Source organism: Panthera tigris, chromosome F2, assembly GCF_018350195.1.
Source record: "Panthera tigris isolate Pti1 chromosome F2, P.tigris_Pti1_mat1.1, whole genome shotgun sequence".
Taxonomy (NCBI): Eukaryota; Metazoa; Chordata; class Mammalia; order Carnivora; family Felidae; genus Panthera; species Panthera tigris.
The window spans coordinates 58,590,569-58,605,722 of record NC_056676.1 but is presented as its reverse complement, the minus strand read 5'-3'; the positions used below and the strand labels follow the sequence as shown (position 1 = coordinate 58,605,722).

The following is a 15,154-nucleotide window of genomic DNA, read 5'->3' as shown; positions in this document are numbered from 1 at the left end:
CTATTGGGGTGGCAGGTATTGTAGATAATATGATTTAGCCTTCTGAGCTTTCTGGGAAGACTTGGTGACCTTGCCAGCTCCAGCTGCCTTCTCATCCACTGCTTTGATGACACCCACAGCAACCATCTGTCTCATGTCACGAACAGCAAAACGGCCCAGAGGAGAGAAACTCTCAAAACACACACAGGGTTGCCAAGAACCATATCAACAATGGCAGGATCATCAGATTTCAAGGACTTAGGGCCATCTTCCAGCTTTTTTCCCAGAATGATGATCAGTCTTCTCCTTCAGCTCAGCAAACTTTCAGGTAATGTGAGCCATGTGACAACACAGCACAGGTGCCTATCCAGCACTGATTTGGTCTGGATGGTTCAGGATGATCACCTGAGCCATCAAGCCAGCTGTTTCCAATGGTGGCTCATTTTTGCTGTCAGCAGCCATACTGCCATGACAAACATCTTTGACAGATATGTTCTTGACACTGAAGCCCACGTTGTCACCAGGAAAACGTCATGGTGCCTTTCAACAGATTTTGCTTCAGTTGTAACACTGACTGGAGCAAAGGGCACCACCACGCTGGGTTTGAGAACACCAGTCTCCACTGGGCCCACAGGGACAGTACCAATTTCACCAATTTTGTAGACGTCCTGGAAGGGCAGACACAAGGGCTTGTTGGTTGGATGAGTTGGTGGCAGCATGCAATCCAGAGGTTCAAGCAGTGTGGTTCCACTGGCATTGCCATCTTTATGGGTGACTTTCCAACCCTTGAACCAAGGCACGTTAGCCCTTGGCTCCAGCAGGTTGTCACCATTCCAACCAGAAATTGGCACAAATGCTACGTCCAGATTGTAGCCAATTTTCTTAATGTAGGTGCTGATCCCTTAACAATTTCCTCATATCTCTTCTGCTTCAGTATCTCTTCTGTAGGGTGGTTCAGGGAATCCATTTTGTTAACACCAACATGTAGGAGTTTCACAGCCAGGTGTGGAAGCCAGAAGGGCATGCTCACGGGTCTGCTCATTCTTGGAGATACCTGCTTCAAATTCACCAACACCTGCAGCAACAGGCAGAACAGTACAGTCAGCCTCAGATGTGCCTGCAAGCATGTTTTTGATGAAGTCTCTGTGTCCTGGAGCATTGATGATGGTCACATAATGCTTGCTCGTCTCAAATTTCCACAGGGACATATCAATGGCGATACCATGTCCACTTTCGGCTTCGTCCAGTTTACCCAAGACCCAGGCATGCTTGCAAGGGTTTTTTCTCAGCAGCCTCCTTCTTCAATTTTTTCTATAGTTCCTTTGTCGATCCCACCTCAGTAATAGGTCAGATGACCAGTAGTGATAGACTTGCCTGAATGTATATATCCATGACAAACATGTTGCTTTGAGTCCTTTCCTTTCCCATTTTGGTTTAGGATTAGTGGTGGTTTTGATGTCACCTGTGGTCTGGCAGCAAAGCTGTATGAAAAAGCTCATTTTATTATTTTTAAAAATTTAAATAAACAGATCCCTATGAAAGATGCATAGATAGCATAATTATATTCTGTTCACCTTTATGAAATTTGAAACATTTTTTCTTTCTCTAAAAAGGAAAGCATACTTATTATTATTGTTGTTATTATTGTTATAACCCTTTATTTTTAATATCTTTCATAAAGATTGCTTAAAGACTAGAAGAAATTATAAAAAGAGCTTTTAGAAAATAAGATATAAAAGGAAAGGTTAGTAATCTAGCATGGACATATTCTCTGTTAAAGTTAAACTTTGCATTCAAAAATTTTAAAAAATCTTCAGGATTGGTAGGCCACACCAAAGAAGTTTTGAGATCTGAAGAATATAAAAATCGAAAATATTAATTAGAGCAAATCTGAATATATGAAAGGCATTTAGTTTGTCCTGGATAAATGAGAAGAAAATGTCTCAAATTGATTTTTTATTTTTTATTATTTGAGACAGATAGAGCAAGTGTGGAGAAGGGCAGAGGGGGAGAGAGAATCTGAGGCAAACTCCACTCTCAGCCCAGTGCTGGACATGGTCAATCCCATGACACTAGAATCATGACTGGAGCCAAAATCAAGAGTCTGGCACCCAATCAACTGAACCATCCAAGCACCCCTCCAATTGATTTTTATTTTACTCAGTCCTCTGAACTTTGACACTTAATTCTGAAAGGATGGCCTGACAATCCTTCTGCATATTGGATACAATGCTATCAGAATATCTTCTTCCCTCACCCCTCCTTAAGAAATTACACACCTGCAATATATCCAAGGAAAATAATTTACCCTTTCCCTATTACTCTTGTGTCCTCTGGGTGGTATAGTCTATATAGTGTAGTGCCTTATAGTAACACGTTACAAAATGGAAAGTCACGATTTTTTGTCATTTTTTTTTCTATCTTCTTTGCTACAAGCCATGGAAGACTAACACCGCTAAAAATAATACTTAGCTCAATGAAGGGATCATTACATACTTGTAACAGAAGGTAACTCTGTGGCCAGCCTCTGCCAAGTGAGTCTTAAAATACATACATCCTCCAAATGGTATGTATTTTGAGTAACTACAATTGTATTGCTTCAGGCAAAGTACTTGCAGACCTAAGACCAGACTGGCAGAATGTGCTGAACAATTAACTTTTGTATTAAATTAGAACTACTTTCTTTTAATTTCAGTTGATCGTAAGGCATAAAAGATAAAGAAGTTAAAAATAGCTGAAGGGTGTATGACAGAAAAATAAGTCTTCACTGTTTCAAATTTACTAGTAATTAAGACAGCTGTGTGAATAATGAAACATGCATTAGTCAATTTTCCCTCCCACCATATATTCAGGGAATTTTGACCTGAGTTTATAAAAGATCATACATTCACACAAGGAAGTTTGGATGTTTTTTTTAATTTAAGGAAAATGCCATGATAAGTTCTTGCTTGTACCATATTTGTTAATTGTAGAGAAGTTAAGTGATACAGTATTTAAAAAAATTTTTAATGTTTATTTATTAAAAAAATTTTTTTTAACGTTTATTCATTTTTGAGAGACAGAGAGAGACAGAGCATGAGCAGGGGAGGAGCAGAGAGAGGGAGACACAGAATCCGAAGCAGGCTCCAGGCTCCGAGCTGTCAGCACAGAGCCTGATGCGGGCCCGAACCCACAAACCGTGGGATCATGACTTGAGCTGAAGTTGGATGCTTAACTGACTAAGCCACCCAGGCACCCCAGTGATACAGTATTTTTAAAGAAGTAAATTAAAGTTGCTCAAACCCAGTAATTACTATTATAAAGTTTGTATTTTATTATATACAAATTTATTCAAAACTATATTCTATATAAATGCATTTAAATTTAGGGTAATGATATATCTATATCTATAGAATAGATAGATATAGATATAGATATAGATATAATTTTTCAAGACAGAATTTCAAAGTGAAGTATTAATTTGAACAGTATTTATTGGCATTTTTGTACCATATATGAGACATTATGGCAGGTATGGGAATGGAGATGTGTGTAAAGCATAATCACTTTCCTCAATACACAGACTAGGAAGTAAAATAAAGAAGATTACTGAATACTTGCTATATACACTAGAAATTAATAGGTTAAAAATGTATAAGAATGTATATTTTTTGAGGGTGAGAATGAATCATTGTCAAGGGGAGGGGGCCGAGAGATGGGGAGACACAGAATCCGAAGCAGGCTCTAGGCTCTGAGCTGTCAGCACAGAGCCAGACCAGGGGCTCGAACTCACAATCTATGGATGACTTTCACCAGTGACAGCTGAGGTAGAGAAGGACCAGTCTTGCCTTCTATGGCATGAATGTTGATGTGTTGAGGGATTATCAACACTCACTTTCTCAGGCCTCATCTTCAACATCTCTCTAAACCCTCTGGGTAGCACCCTCAGGAACTTCTGCTTTCTATAACACCACTGCACAACAGAAGTACAATGACAGCTACAAATTTCATTTAAAATTTTCCAATAGCCACATAAAAAGTAAAATGAAACAGAAGAAATGAATTTTAATGGCATTCTAAACCAATATACCTAAAATAATGTTTCAATATGTAATGAACATAACAAAAATATGACAAGATCTTGCTACAGGTTGAATACTTATTTGTGTCCTCCCGAAGTTTATATTTTGAAACCTATGTAATGGTATTTTGAGGTAGGATCTTTGGAAGGTGATTAGGTCATGAGGATGAAGCACTCATGAATAGGACTAGAGTCATTATAAGAGACTCCAGAAAGCTCCTTCACCCCTGCTTCCATGTGAGGACAGGGCAAGAAGACAGCCCGTCTATGAACAGGATACAGGCTCTCACCAGACACTCTATCAGTGTCTTATCTTGCACTTTCCAGCCTCCAGAATTGTGAGAAATAATTTTCTGAGATTTAGAAGCCACCCCAGTGTATGGTATTCTGTTATAACAGACCAACAGACTAAGACAGGTCTCTTACATTCTTCTGAAGGCCTTGAATTTGGTGTGTAATTCATACTTACACCGCATACTTACATCTCAATTCAGATTAGCCACATCAAGAGCAGAGTAGACATACGGGGTTAGCAGCTATCCTATCGATCATCACAGCTCTGCAAAGTGTCCTCATCTATGTGTTTGTCTCAAAAAGGTAACTTAAAATCTGGCAGCCACATCTCATAGACTTAAAGGAGGGTAGAGACACACAAAAATTTGTTTCTATGCATGCCAGTATTTCTTTATATATCTCCTGATTTTGCTCCTTCCTTTCTTTTTTTAAGCAGAAAATTATATTGTACTGATCCATCTTGGGAAATGCTCTTTTTATTTACTTGTTTGTGCCCCTCCCATGGTATTTTCCATATTACCCCATGCACCCCCCCACTAATGACAACTTATTTGAGAATGCCTATTTAATGTTGCATATCCACAATAATTAACATTTATTTTGTTCACACCACGATCCTCAAATGCTGAAGAGTCAGCATGAACACTTACATTCTCCAGTTATTCCCAGAGGCAACTGTCCTTTGCAATTTGATGTAAAGTGCAGGTGTTAGAAATAAAAGTGGTCCTGAAAGCAGAGCTGTTGGGCACCACTGTCATGTTGTATTCTTCTTCTGGCTTGAAATTTGATGCTTTGATGGAACTACTATCTGCACTAACTTGACAAATCTCCCTATACAGACATTTAATGGATGAAAAGGTGAAGGCAAAGAGGAAAGATTAATTAGCATGTCAGAGGTCACGTAATGATACAGCGACAGAGACAATAACAGAGGTACGTACCCAGGAAAATGAATTTGCAGGAATTTACACCAAATACTTGGAAATTTAATTTTCCTTGGTGAGAACCATAACACAGTACAAAGAACAGGAACTTCTGGACGCCAAACACTTTATATGAATTTAAACTGCTCGGTCATATTAGCGTCATGTAAATGCTTCTGTATTACTTTTGTGTTTGTTGTCGATCTTTGTCACAGGAAAACTGATTGTGTCTTTATATTGACCTTTCTAACAGTTGTTATGTGTTATGTAATCTAATGATCCGTGAGATCATTACCCGAGCCCAAGTCGGATACTCAACCGACTGAGCCACCCAGGTGCCCCAAATATTAAAAAATTTTAAAAAAGAGAACTTGCAATTATAAATTCTTTCTCTGCCTTTTTGAGATGTAAATAATTACATATATAATGTTTTGTATATAATATTATATATGTAGTTTTAAACATATATAGTTTTCTTACCAGCTATACCCCAAGACCTGACCTTCACTACCCACCTGCTTGTACTCACTGACCTTTGTCCCACATTGTTCCTTAAGCTCTTCTTTCCAGTTTATCACTTAACTCAGACAAATGGAAACCAAAACCACTCCTCAAGTGATAGCAACTCTCCTGAGAAGATCTCCCACCTGCCAAGACCACCCAGACCAGTTTGGTCAAAACCTTGAACTTGTACCTGCACAGAAGGACCATAGAGTGACTCTGACCCACAACAACCTTTACCAGATTATAATAGTAAAACCTCTGCCCAAGGAGGAACACAGGCCTCATCTACATAACATACAATGTATGAATAGGCATGTCTCATTAAGGTGCAGGCGCAGCCTTATGCCTGTCTCTACATATGGTGACAAGGCTTCCCTAAATATTCATCCTAACCCTGGGTAAAGGAACCCATTCACCCTTGCTCAGGGAGTCATGGCTTTGGAAGTTATTCCCCGTGATCTCCTTATTTGCTGCAAATAAAGTTTACTTTGTGCGACAACTCACCTGGTGTGTCTGTGGCTCACCAAGAAGTGAACTCACGTTGCTTCGGTTACAGTTTTAGATATACATAATTTTGGATATGTATATAGCTTTAGCCATATATATAGTTTTAGGTATTACATAGTTTTAGGTATGTGTATTTTAGGAATACATTCAAAAGCAATAATCAAAGATTTATGAATAAGGATACTTAATATATATGTATATATATATTATATGATTCTAAGTCTTTAGTGGTTCAACAGGAAGTTCTGTCTGGTTTTCATTTTCATATTAAGAATACAGCTTTGAAATGTAGCTCTGAAATGCATATATATATATATATATATATATAATTATTCTCAGACGCAGTACTTTGAAAAATTCATTTGATTGTTTATTTTTTATTTGTATAGATTTTTTAAAAAAATTTTATCTCATTTTTCCATCATGATAAGTAGACTTATTATTATTTTTTCGATCTTGGTTCTTTACAATACAATAATAACTTCAAACCCAGTAAGGGTTTGGAATGAAAATATTGTATCTTGAAATTTAATAATGATTTTATATGCATTCTATCTGAAATATGATTTATTGAAACAATCTTTGTCTTCAGAAAGTATCCTGTATAATTTAAGTGAAATATCTTTTGTGAGACTAAAGAAAAGGTGTAGGTTGTGTATTTTCTCTTAATAATATCCTGTTATCCTTTTATAAAGCTGCATAAGAAAGACTTCTCTTATGTTTGTGGGAAGAATAATTGCTAAAGGGAGATTGGTGACAATATAATTATATAATGTATCAGACAACATCTTAACAAATCATTGTTTATACCATGGCTCATTTCTGCAACGAAAAAATAACACAAAATGAAAAACAGGTCTGATTCTCACTTCATTTCAAAAAGTAAATGTCAACATATTTGAATATAATTTCTACAATTTCAGATTGTATAACTTATGATGGTATCATTATAGGAAGTGGGAGCTACCATTCTCCATTAATATGGTTTGATATTTTTCCAAAATAAAGTGTTTTGATCTTATCTTCAAACTAAATATATTTTCTCATGAAATATCTGCACAATTCCTCCACCTCAGAGAATATTCAAATATTATTCAAGAAAAGCTAGCACTGATTATGAAAAAGATAGAAGTCAAATTATCAACCATTTTATCTTTATTCAGTTATCATTTTATTGAATATCTGGCATATAGTAGGGTCCTTCATAAACACTTATTAAATAAATTAATCTTGCATATGGTAGTTTCTTTTTTTTTTACAGTTTAATTTTTAGAAGTTCAATCTCTCTTTTTAAAGATAATTATAAGAAGTTTTTATAAAATAAATTTACAAGCATATTACTCTTTTACCAATTACCTTCCATAATAGTGTCTGAGTGACTAAATGTTTTTAAATATACTTCAATAGCATGAATATATTTTTGCTAATTATCTTCATTGATACTCTGCCTCTTTTCTTCTGTCACAAAAGAAGGATTGCTTTCTTATTTTCTGGTTCCTTCCCTTTCCACTTGAAAAGAACCATCATTTCACTATTGAGTCTCAACTCACCTGTATACTTAGCTGTTCCTTATTTATAACACAATTTCTCTGTCTCTCTATAGGTTGAAGTCTATTCTATATTCAGGAACCTCCCTTGACTTTACATTCTGTTCCAGTTACCACTTTTTGTCACAGTCTGTTCCATTTTTGAGACACATTTTTATTCCTTTCATGGTTTCTACTGATTAAAGCCTCAAGGCTATGGAATAGTTTGATAGTAATTCCTCATCTTGAAGATTCACATACGATGAGTTGTAAGAATTAACACGCGAATACTATACATATCTGAGGTCCGTGATTTCAATTTCTCCTCAGTTAATTATTTATTTTCATGTAATTGTCTTGAAATGTTGTCAAGCTTCCTCTCTCTTGCTCAGGCTTGTGGATAGAATTTTACTAGCTCTTTTTTTCATGATGGTATAACTTCTCCGACCCCTAATTTTCTTCAGGAAGACCAGCTCCAGCTCCTTATGCATATGTAGCCTATTGCCTCAACCCTTCTTGAGTGACTTATCAACACCCCAGACCTCCATACTCCAACCTGGTCCGATTTCAACACTGTTTTCACACTCTATTTCAAATTTGCTACCTTTGGATTTTCACCCTCTATTCTCTTGAGATATGCATTCACTTACCTCTTGTGGATCTTCTATTGCTTAGTTCTTCTTTCTTGGTTTACTATTTTAGGGAAGCACTTTCTGTCCTAGCTCCCAAAGTACGGAAGAAAAGATGAATAAAAGGTGAGATTTTGAGACCTTAGATACTTTGCAATATCCTTATTCAATATGAATGCTTGATGGAAGGGTTGTCTTGGGATAAAATATTAGATTGGACATTTTCCTAAAAGTATTTAAGACTTTTTCTCAATTTTCTTCTACTTTAGAAGTGGCTACAAAAGATCTTATATTATTTTTGTTTATGAACTTTGATTATAATTGTCTGTCATTCCTTCTGTGTGAGTTTTAAGACTATTCCTTTATACACAATATTTTAAATATTTTGTGTTTGATAAGAGGGTTTTTTTATGTGCTGGGATGATTATTGATGAGTTGATCCTTTCAATCTAAAAAATGATGATTTTTGGTTATGGTAACTTATTTGTCTTGTTTCATTATATATTATAAAATTCCTTTTTTGCAGAGTGTTTTGGATATTAGAACACATGAGATAATAAAATAGAAAATATGTGCCTTTAAGTAGTTTATATTCTAATAGAGGTAGACAGATTTTTAAATATATATGTATGTTTATATATATGTGTATATATATATATATATATAGGCATTTAAGCATGGCATGGGTAATGATTAAGAGAGAAATCAAAGGTAAGTAATCAAACAAGTGGATAGTAGGACATGAATTCAGAGGTGAAATAATGGAAGTAAGGTAGATTTTATAGGGACTTAAGGGTGTACAGTAATAATATAGTTATTTGCATAAACTAAGACCCTTTTTAAAAATGAAAATATGAATTAATAATAACTATGCAAGGAAAATAGGCATAATCTGAAGTTTTCTTGGGTAAACCAAGACATAGGTTCACCTTAATTGTACATAATTTTAATACATTTCATGTTACTTTGAGTAAAGTGGGGAGACAGTCCATGTGTGTGTGTGCGTGCACGTGCGCGTGTGTGCTCACTCATGTGTGTGCAGGTGAGTGACATGATAATTTTTAAAGGGATAACCATTGTTACTGTGTTGAGTCCATATGGTAGGAGAACCAGGGTGAAAATAAGGAGACAAGTTAAGAGTCTCCTGTGGTAATCTGGGTGAGAAAAGATGGTGGCTCTGAATGGGGTGATGGCTGTGGAGGTGTTGAAAAGTACTTGGGTTCTAAATATATTTTAAAAGTATAAATGCAGGTTATCCTGCTAGATGGGTGAAGGCAATGAGTAGGCCATTAACTGGGATTCTATTTCTTCCATGAGAGTTTGAGGAAGCACAGAAAGAACAAGAGAGTTAAGAACGCAAGGAAACTACAATGATTGTTGTTTCAAGGAAACTACAATGATTGTTGAGCTGGAAAAGGAGGGAAGAAAGACACTGAGGGGGAAGGTGCATTGAAAAGTGAATATACCAGAGTACGATACTAAAGAATTCTAGGGACTGTCAGAGGTGGACTAACAAATAGAGGAAGTGAGCCAGAAAAATAAGGTGTTTTTTTGTTTTTTTTTGTTTTTGTTGTTGTTGATATTGGGTTTTTTTTTTTGTTTTTTGTTTTTTTTTTTTTGCTGTTTTTTAGAAAATGGGAAAGTAAAAAATGAAGAGTTGACATTCTGGTACTGATAAATTCTAGGAGGTTATGACACTTGAAAATGAGTGGTTGGCATTGAATCACAAGACAGAAGTTAAGGAACTGACAGAATTGCAGCAGAATCATCTTGTCTGTATCGAAGTAACAGTAATTAAAACATGAATGATGTTGGAGATAATTACAAAAGCCAGGAGCTAAATGAGTTTGGAAGTAAAAGCGAATGGCCTTGAAAGCCAGTGAATGAACACAAATGTGAGGTGTTAGTAACATAATTTGATCACATGATATTCAGTGCTGGATTTTTATGGGGAAAGGAATACACATGGACTAGAGTCAGCATCAGCCATCAGCACAGAGCCCGATGCGGGGCTCGAACCCACAAACCATGAGATCTGGACCTGAGCTGAAGTCAGAGCCTTAACCAACTGAGCCACCCAAGCGCCCCTCAGTTTCTTTTTTTTAAAGTTTATTTATTTATTTTGAGAGAGAGAGAAAGCATCAGTGGGGGAGGGGCAGAGAGAGAGGAAGAGAGAGAGCATCTTAAGCAGGCTCCACACTGTCAGCACAGAGCCCAATATGGGGCTTGAGCCTCAATCCACGAGATCACGACCTGAGCTGAAATTGGACACTTAAATGACTGAGCCACCATGCACCCCACAGTATGCCAATTCAGTTTCTAACACAATTGTTTACCATCTTTGTGACCTTATAGGAGTTAATTAACATCTCTGCGCATTTGTTTCTTCATGTGAAAAATGAGAATAATACTACTAATATGGAATTTTTAATTAGGAGAAAAAATATGAAAGCTAATAAATATTATTCAAAGCTCATAGATATTCTTTTTACCATTAGTATTATTGCACCAAAACTAAAGCAGAATATTTCAATTTGTAAGCATTCATAATTTGAGTTTCCTTAAAACATTGAATCATTATGTGAATTGAGAAATGAATTTCTGCACTTTCTTTTTTATTTCATTCTGAGAAGGCTATCTTTGAAGCATATAGCTATGAACTCCAGGAATTAATTTTCCAAAGTCAGCATAGACACAAAAAAGAACACATGATATAATTAAAAAGGAAAGTATCATGCTGCTACATCAGAAGCAGAGTTTGAAAAAAGAAGTAGGGATGTCATTTCATGGTGGGAAGCAGGAGGAAGGAGGCTAATTTTTTTTTTTAAGAAAAGAAATTAAGACATGTTGAAATAGCACTCAGCCTGCAAAGTCAGAGAAGGTTAAAAATATTTATGTTATTGTTGAACCAGCAAAGAGGAGGAGTCACCAAAAGGTATCTATAGGCTTTAATGACAGAATTTTCCACAGTTCACATTTGAAAAACCTACATTTCCCATTATCTAGAATTGAATTTATTTGTGCAACGATTTATAGGAACATAAATAGCAAGAGTAGTTTATGACACTTAGCTAAGATTTTTACTACTACCTTTGTAAGTGGGAGGGTTGGTAGTAAAACCCCCAATAAATGGTACTTATATCATTTTATGTGCATTTGTAGACAAATACATAGATGCATAAGTTAGCTTTTGCTGCATAACAAATTATTCCAAAATGCAGTGGCTTAAAACAACAGCCTGTTATCTCACAGTTTTGTTGCTCAGGAATTCAGCCATATCTTGGCCAGGTTCTATGGTTCAGGGTCCGCAATCAAGGTAATGGCCTAGATGGTAATCTTAACTGAAGGCATAACAGGCTGCAGGGCTTGAAAGCAGGGAAGGACTTGCTTCCCAGCTCAGTTATTATCATTGACAGGATTCATTTCTTTAGAGGTGGTTGAAGTGAGAGACTCAGTTTCTCATTGGCTGGTGGCCAGAGGCTTGCTCAGTTACTTGCCACATGAGCCCCTCTGCAGGGAAGCTCATTATATGAAAGCTGGCTTCCATCAAAGCAAGAAAGAGAACAAGAGAAGGTGAGCAAGAGAGAAGCCAAGGTCTTCTTGTTGCCTAATCTTTGAGCTTTTCACCATATTCTATTCATGAGTAAATTACTAGGTCCAGCCCACACTAAGGGGTATGGATTATGTATAAGAGTAGAATACTAAAAGGTCTTTGGGTCTTTGGGAGCCATCTTAGAAACAGACTGCCACAACAGACCATATATACATACCCAAATATGTATATAATAATAATATCATGTATCTTTATGTATATAATTATGCTGTATACATTATTTATATACATATTTATACACAAATACAGGTTTACATAAAATTCAAAATATAATTAATAATTACATATAATAAATATATATTATACATACTTATTTATAAATATACATATGCAAGAATATACAAATAGAAATATATGTTTATGCTAAATACTGAGTAAACAATACATTTTTAGATTTAGGTTTATTTATTCTAAATTAACCATTTTGATTGCAATTAAAATGTTCAGAGTATACATAACTTCAAATATTGCTGGAGTGTTCTTGAAAATGTATAGTTTCAGATTTCACTTTTTTTTTTTTTAAACGTTTATTTATTTTTGAGACAGAGAGAGACAGAGCATGAACAGGGGAGGGTCAGAGAGAGAGAGGGAGACACAGAATCGCAAACAGGCTCCAGGCTCTGAGCTGTCAGCACAGAGCCCCAGGAGGGGCTTGAACTCACGCACCGCGAGATCATGACCTGAGCGGAAGTCGGACACTTAACCGACTGAGCCACTCAGGCGCCCCTCAGATTTCACTTTTAATCAAGAATATCACGTATAGAATTTGTAGAGCAAATGAAGAATAGTGCTGTTTTCAATACTGGTGGCTAGAGTAACCCAATTTTGGTTGGCCACAGATTATTATACCTTTGACACCTTTATTTGCAGTTATTTACGTTTTTTTAAGAAGATTATCTTCATTTTTTAAATTTTAAATTTTTATTTCTTTTTAATTTTAGAGAAAGAGAGCATGACACAAAGGGTGAACAGGGGAGAGGGGCAGAAGAAGAGAGAGAGAGAGAATCTTAAGCAGGTTCCATGCTCGGCATGGAGCCCAATACAGGGCTTCAGCCCAAGACCCTGGGTTCATGACCTGAACCAAAATCAAGAGTTGGATCCTCAACTGAGTGACCCACCCAGGCACCCCTGATTATTTTCATTTTTTAAAAACACTTCTGGCAAAGTAAAGTATTTCAAGGCGTTAATTTCTTCGGATTTTCTTCAAACATTATTTTCAAGTTATGAAGCTAGTGACATACTGACAACTAATTAATGATAACCAGTTAATTTCTAAACAAATATGTACAGGAGCCCTTGTTTCATATAAATATGAACATAAGAAAAAAACAGTAACAAGTTAAATTTCAATTATTATCAAAGGCAACAGAGGAAAAGAAATATTAACAGAATGGGTATATTGGCCATCTTACAAAAAAATGATCCCTAAGATAAACATTAATGTGATTAATATATTTCAAAACACGTTATATTTTAATATTAAAAATAGCTTGCTGTCAGAAAATTGTTGAATTATCTCATACTCTTCTGGGGGAATTCTAGTAGCAATAGTAGTACATGTTCTTCAAATAAGGGAATTCACATTTTCTGGCTCATGGCTAATGTTACCTATAATAATAGCAACTTTCAAATGAATGTCAAGCTTGCTACATTTACAGAGGCCCTTTGGAGGAGCAAGCTAGGGAGGCTCATATCAGTTCATTTTCAGAAATCCTCTTTTGGGCTCTGATTAGTCAACTATTAGTGTAATTTTCAAAACCTGAGGTGAAATTCAAAATGCTGTATTTAAGAAGCACTATGGCACTGTCAGTCATCAGGGAGAATAGAGCTGACTCTTAAGTGTAACCAGAAGATACTGTTTGAATGACAGCTTAGGATAATAGAGCAGACTATAGCGGTTATAGGTGTTCTACAAATTACCTTTCAATCAATGGCTGCATGGACATACTCATTTTCAAACTGTAATTCATATGGAAATGTACTGTGGCAGAGAAAGAAGTTTCCGAAAAAAAATAAATGTAATTTAAAGATAACGATAAAACTTGATCAATGTGAAATAATGTTTGCTAGCCCTATTCTCTATAGTTTATGATAGATACAATACATACTAGAAAGTAATTTAAAAATTAATATCACTTAGGAAACAGCACTTTAGAAACACAAAATACAGTTTTTTAACAATGATAGTTTAATCTCTCTCCTTGCTTCTGAATAAGGCCACCAAAGTCTTTTTCATTTATTATCACTTATTTACTAAAAATCTTAGAGTTGCAAGGCATCATCACAACTACATCCAGAGTGTTAACAGCACTATTCTTTTAGCCCTTGATTTATCATCTTTCATCAGATTCCTACATGTGACCTTACTACTGCAGGGATTACAAAGACATGGGATAAATACCACTTGAGACAAAATGTATACAAAATATAAACATGAAAAATATGCAATAATAATTCTGTAATGAAACACTTGTTTATTTTCTGCCATTTGCAAGCCTGGGAGCCCTCTTTGTAGTAGAGGGGCAAAGGACTTTAGCTTTCCTGGGGCGCCTGGGTGGCTCAGTCAGTTAGGTGTCAGACTTCAGCTCATGATCTCACAGTTTGTGTTTGAGACCCTCGTCCAGCTCTGTGCTGACAGCTCAGAGCCTGGAGCCTGCTTTGGATTCAGTGTCTCCTTCTCTCTCTCTGCCCTCCCCTTCTCTCTCTCTCTCTCTCTCTCTCTCTCAAATAAATAAACATTAAGAAAAATAATTAAAAAAAAAAAAAGACTTTAGCTTTCCTTATGTCCACAACTGATAGTCCCACTTCTGTAAATCCCTTCCTATCTAGAATTTCTATCATGTATTTTCCCCTTTTTAAAAACACAATTTCCACATTTCTCATTATATCTCTATCCTCAACTGAATTCTCTTCTACTTAAAACTAACCAAATTAAAAACTTTGACCTTCCATAACAACTTCCTCAATATTACCATTCTTTCATAAGCAAGATTTCTGACATGGTGGCCCACGTGTTATATTCACCACTCGCTTACCTCCCATTTATCTGGTTTACCTACTGAAATTTGGTGTTAATCCTTCCCTCTCTGCAAACTCCTATGGACATTTCCCAGTATCTC

General features: G+C 35.9%; 1 pseudogene; it reads right to left on the bottom strand.

The window, feature by feature from the left end:
* LOC102972044 lies at window positions 1-1,407 on the bottom strand (annotated as a pseudogene).
* Window positions 1,408-15,154: the final 13,747 nt, after the last annotated feature.